We start from the raw sequence: 6000 nt of genomic DNA on the forward strand, positions 1-6000 counted from the left end.
TCTCTGTGATGGCCCTTCCCCTGTGGCAGTTCTCAGCCTAGATTTCAAGGCTCTGTGGAGTATCCTTTGAAATCTATGTGGAGGTGGCCATCCTCCCGCAGTTCTTGCATTCTGAGTGCCTGGAGAGTTGGCATCATGTGAATGCTGCAAAGGTTTACTACCCGCAACCTCTGGAGGGCCAACCACTGCTGCTGGCACCACAACTGGGCACACTGGAGCCACACCGGGGGTGGCCAAGAAGTGCTGCATTTGAATCAAAGAGCAGAGATTTGAAGTGGTACTGGGCAGTGAGTTAAAGGCCCCACATATGTCCTGGGCTCCTCCTTTTAAACCATTATGCCCTCATGGCTCTGCCATCGTGGACCTGTGATGGAAATGGCAGTCCCAAAGATCTCCACATTGTGTTCAGGGTCATTCTTTCATTGTCTTGATGAATGACACAGGGCTGAGTGATGCTGATCTCCTTATCGAAGAGTGACTTGGTCACGCCCGTGGTATTTTCTTCCGAACATGACCCGGCTGAGAATTTTCCATATTATTACATTCTTTTCCCTTTTTGATTATCTCTCTTTAGCTCATTTCTGTCTTCTCACATTTTATCATAAGCAATCACGAGAAGCCTCAACACTTTGCTTAGAGATTTCTTCCTGCCAAATATCCTATTTCATCATTAGAAGTTCTACCTCGCACAAAACACAGTTCAGCCATGTTTTGTGCCACTCTATAATAAGGATTTTCTTTCCTCTCATTTTCAATAACACGTTCCTCATTTCCATCTAATACAATGTCCTCATCAGAATAGGCTTTACCATTCACATGTCTATTTAATACCAACATTCTGACCATGACCACTTAGGTAATCTCTGTGAAGACTGAGGCTTTCTCTACAGCTCTTCTCTTCTAAGCCCTCACCAGAATCATCCTTAATGCTTCATTAATGGCAATGTACAGTTTAAAAAGAAATCATGTATCCCCAAACTCTTCTAACCTCTACTCATTACCCAGTTCCAAAGCCACTTTTACATTTTAGGTATTTGTTAAAGTGACAGCCTATTTTCAATACCAATTTCTGAGTGAAACTCTAAAAACAGAGTTAGATTTTGCCAGATTTTGAACTTTATATTCATTATGTTTTGTTTTTCCATGTTTGTAAAATTCTTCCGTGTTGTTGCATGTAACTGATTCATCATCTCCATTGCCACAGTCACTATTGATAGAAATTTGGATTGTTATCAGTGTGGAGAATATTGTTATGTCCATGTATCCTGGTGTACATACAAACACATTTCTGTAGGATATATACCTAGAGTGGAATTGCTGGATCACAGGGTCTTCATATTTTCAGATACATAAGAAATGCTGAACAGGGCTTTAAAGTATTTTTGCTGATTTACATTGCCACCAAAGGATATAAGAGTTCTTACTCTTCTATGTCCTTACCTAAACTTCATGTTAGGTTTCCTATGATTCGGCTTCCTGAATCATTTTCAGCCTGAGGGACATCCGATAGAAGCTTTAATTTGCAGTATTCTGTTTAGTAATGTGGTTGAGAACCTTTCCAATTGTTTACTGGCCATATACATTTTCTCTTTTGTGAAGTGTTTGTTAAACTCTTTTGCTTATTTTTCTGTTAGATTATCTGTCTTTTTCTCATTGACTTGTCAGAGTCACTTACAATGTCCTTTGTCAGTTATAGGATTATTCAATATCTTGATTCAATAATAAGACAGATTCCTACCTTAGATGGGAGACAGAATTATATTCCATATAAAAGAAAAATCAGAGATATACCAAAATAAATTTATCAAAGCCCATATTAGACAGACATTTTTACAATCATAGAATGAAGAAAGACAGAAGAACGACATGAAACTCTGCAACCAGGTGGGTTTAAAATATTCTGCATGGTGAAAAACACTATAAAAGTTAGTGACAAATAACTGACTGGAAGAACAGATTTGCAAAATATAAATAGCTCCAACAAATCAATAAAAGCAGGACAAACCATGTAATATAAGAATGAGCAGGCAAATTTAAGAATAAAAAAAGTAGACTGGTTTTCAGCTACTAAATACGCTCAACTTCACTAATAACCAGAGAATGCAAATTGAAATAGTGAGTTGCCTTCTTTTTATAATGCAGGTGTAGATTAAAGAGTTGGATATTATATACTACTGGAAATGTTGCGAGAATATGGGCCTTCTATACCTGCACTGTATAACACTGCAGCTACTGGTCACAAGTGGTTATTTAAATTTAAATTAGGCCAAGCGCAGTGGCTCACGACAGTAATCCCAGCACTTTGGGAGGCCAAGGTGGGCAGATCATGAGGTCAAGAGATCGAGACCAGTCTGACCAACATGGTGAAATCCCATCTCTACCAAAAATACAAAAATTAGCTGGGTATGGTGGTGGGTGCCTGTAGTCCCAGCTACTTGGGAGGCTAAGGCAGGAGAATTGCTGGAACCCAGAAGTGGAGGTTGCAGTGAGCAGAGATCGCGCCACTGCCCTCCAGCCTGGCGACAGAGCGAGTCTTCCCTCTCAATAAATAAATAAATAAATAAATAAATAAATTTAAATTAAATAAATTTTAAAGTATAAAGTTCAATTGCTCACACTAGCCACATTTCAAGTGCTCGATAGCCAGGAGTGGCTAGTGGCTACAGTATTGGGCTATATTAACATTTTCACCACCACAAAAAGTTCTATTGGGAAGCACTATTTTATAGATAGTTTGCAAAGAAGTAGAAGATTTTTAGAGGGAGGCTGTATTATCTTGGATCTAACACTTTCAATTCTAGGACTCTATCACAATGTAAATACTTTTCAGGGGCAGAGAAAATGTATGTGTATTTATTATGTGTGTGTGTGTGTAAATTGTTGTAAATATATTTACTGTCAAAATATAGAAAACCTTATAAACAAGATAATTATAATATTTTAAACAACATAATTACATCATCTATACATGGGGAAAATTGTTAAATAAATATTTGTTTCCATACTATAGAACAGTATGCATCTATTGGAAGCAATAATCTAAATCAGAGAACTACTTACAATATGTTGTTCACTTTTTTTAAAAAAATAGAGACAGGGTCTCACTATGTTACCCAGGCTTGTCTTGATCATCTGAGCTCAAGTGATACACCCTCCTCACTTCCCAAAGTGCTGGGTGTACAGGCGTGAGGCACCACTGCTGTCCCCGATATGTTGTTCACTACAAAAGACAAGGGTAAAATAATATGAATAGTATATACTTATTTATTTATTTGAACCATTTTATTAAGGTATGATTCACATGTAAAAAGTTGTACATATTTAATGTATTTACATCTCAGTGAATTTGGGGATAAATATATACCTGTGAAACCATCACCATATCACCATTATTAAGGCCATGAACATAGCCATCATCTCCAAATTTTCCTTGCACCCTCTTTATCATTATTGGGGTGTGTGTGTGTGTGTGTATACAAGAAATTGACCCTGTTAGTAAATTTTAAGTATACAGTACAGTATTGTTGGCTATAGGCAGGCACTGTACTGTATTATAGATCTCTAGAAGTTGTTTATCTTGCACAACTGAAACTTTGTACCCTTTGACCACCACCTCATTTCATCCTCCCCTCAGGACCTGGAAACTACCATTCTACTCTCTGCTTCTATGACTTTGACTATTTTAGTCCACATATAAGTGAGATGATACAGTATTCATCCTTTTGGGTATGGCTTATTTCACTTGGCGTAATGCCTTTAAATATTACATAGTTTCTATACTTGTAAAGACATATCAAAAAATGGAGAAAGAATTACACCTAGTAGTCACATCTATGGAGGGGAGTGTATTAGACAAGCATGCCGGGTTGGAGGATAATGGAGGCTTTCATTTGTTACTCCATTATCATTCAGGGTTATTCATATCCTTTGTGATACGCATGTATAATTTCCATAAATAAAGAGAAATATGTCAAAGCAGGCTATTTACACAAGGCTTGGGGTCCAACATTCAGATGCTAGACATCTGTGTTTAGTACACAGATTGTATTGTAGCAGTGGGAATTGATGAATTGGTGTTTTTCTTCAAGAAATTCTACAACAGCCCAAAGAAAAATGGTACAGAGATGAAAATGATGATTTGATTAAATAGAATAGATCCAGAAGATATACTGCAATTGCCCTCCCCAATTTAGGCTGCTGGGTGTTGCTTGAGAAAATCAAATTAATTTACAGATAGGAAACTGCAATTTCTCGTTTCCAACCTGAATTAGGCCCTCAACACACTTGGTGATACTTTTGTTTTTCTCTAGTCCACTGTCTCCTGAGCTCTCTTCTTCATCTCTTTCAGCTCTGTCACCCCTACACTCCCAGCAGCTGACGTCACAGAGAAAGCCGAAGCCTTCTGACTAGCTCTCCCTTATTTTCTCACTGCACTCATAGCTTCACTGCCTGCTACCCTGCTGTCTGCTCCACCCCTGCCTCCTGCTCTGCTGCCCCCAAGGAGGATCTCGCTGCGTCATCACCCAACCTCTCCTGGAGGCTGAGCAAGGCTCCAGCAGGGACTCTTTCCTCTAACAAGCCCTCTTTCTACCACATGGTTCCCAAGCTACTGTCTTACCTTTTCTCTCTCCTTCACCCAATTTATTGAAAGTGCAGTCTAGGTCTGTGATCTCCTCTTTCTAACCTCCAATTTACATTCCAGCCTCCTGGTATGTGGCTTTGCTCCTCAGTAGGTCCCCGAAACAGTGTGCACTAAAGTTTCTATGACCTCTCTTGTGCTCATTGCAGTGTTGCCAGAACTCTGCTCAGCGTTTCACCTGTTGGTCATGACATCGTTCATTAAGTGCTTCTGCAATCACCTGTTATCCTGCCTTTCTTTTTATGTCAATATCCACTCCTTCACAGGTCATTGCAAGCTTCTTTCTTTCAGCCCAACCTTAAATCCTACTATTCCTGAGCGTTCCAACCTGGTCTTTCTCTGCTCATTCCTCACCATCCCATGAGGCATCATCATCTGCTTGTATGGCTTCAATCAGCACCACTGAGCAGAGGACTCCAATTCAGCTCTAACTCAGGCATCTCAGTCCAGAGGAAGCTGCCTACTCATCTGACTGCAGTTGAGAAATCCCTTCTTCAGTGCTCCTTTACTGACACCTGGAAATCTACATTTTGCAAGCAGAGCTTGTCATATTTATTTGCTTTATCTAAATCTATTTGTTCTGACGTTTTTCTTCTTTGAGTGGTTAGAGCCATGACACACACATACACCTAAGCCAGAAACATCAACATTCTTTCTCATTTTTGCCTCTTTCATTCTGGGAGAATCCATTCAAGCATTAAGTCCAGGAAAGTCTAAGTGGTTTTAAATCTCTTGAAGCTGTCAACTTCTGTCCTTCCCCAAAGAGACAACAGAGTTGACTGGAAAAGAACACGGGCTCTGGGTAGAGTTGCCTAAATGTTCACAGGGATTACTTCAGCTGACACCACCTTCTGAACCATGGTACAGTTTTCACATCCTCGCATGCAAAGTATGGGTGATAATAGTAGTACCTACAACCTAGGGTCATTGTGAAGATTTAATGGGCTGATTTATGCAGAGCATAGCAGAGTGTGTAGCACGAAAGAAGCCAGTCTTCCATAAGCACTGTTTATTATCAGCCCTAAGGCCATGCTTTCTGCCAACAGACAACATAGATTGGTACAAGAGCTTTTAACTAGTGCCCCTGACTCAAGCCTGGTCCTTTTTAACCTTTCCTTGTAGTTCAGCCAGATTGAATATCCCAGGAACAAAACTGAAACTATTCTTCTCCTATCAGAATCTCTCAAAATCAGCTCATGACCTTCTGATTTGCCCTTTTATGGACGATAAACCCTTCTATTTTCTGAGCCAGAGGCTTCTGCCTTTGTGGAGTCAGCCTCATAACTCGACTAGGAACATAACCAGCTATCTACCTTTCTCAGAAAGCACTTGGGTTTGCTCTTCTCACAGGCACTTTTTCT

Source organism: Trachypithecus francoisi, unplaced genomic scaffold (assembly GCF_009764315.1).
Source record: "Trachypithecus francoisi isolate TF-2019V2 unplaced genomic scaffold, Tfra_2.0 Lachesis_group5, whole genome shotgun sequence".
NCBI lineage: Eukaryota > Metazoa > Chordata > Mammalia > Primates > Cercopithecidae > Trachypithecus > Trachypithecus francoisi.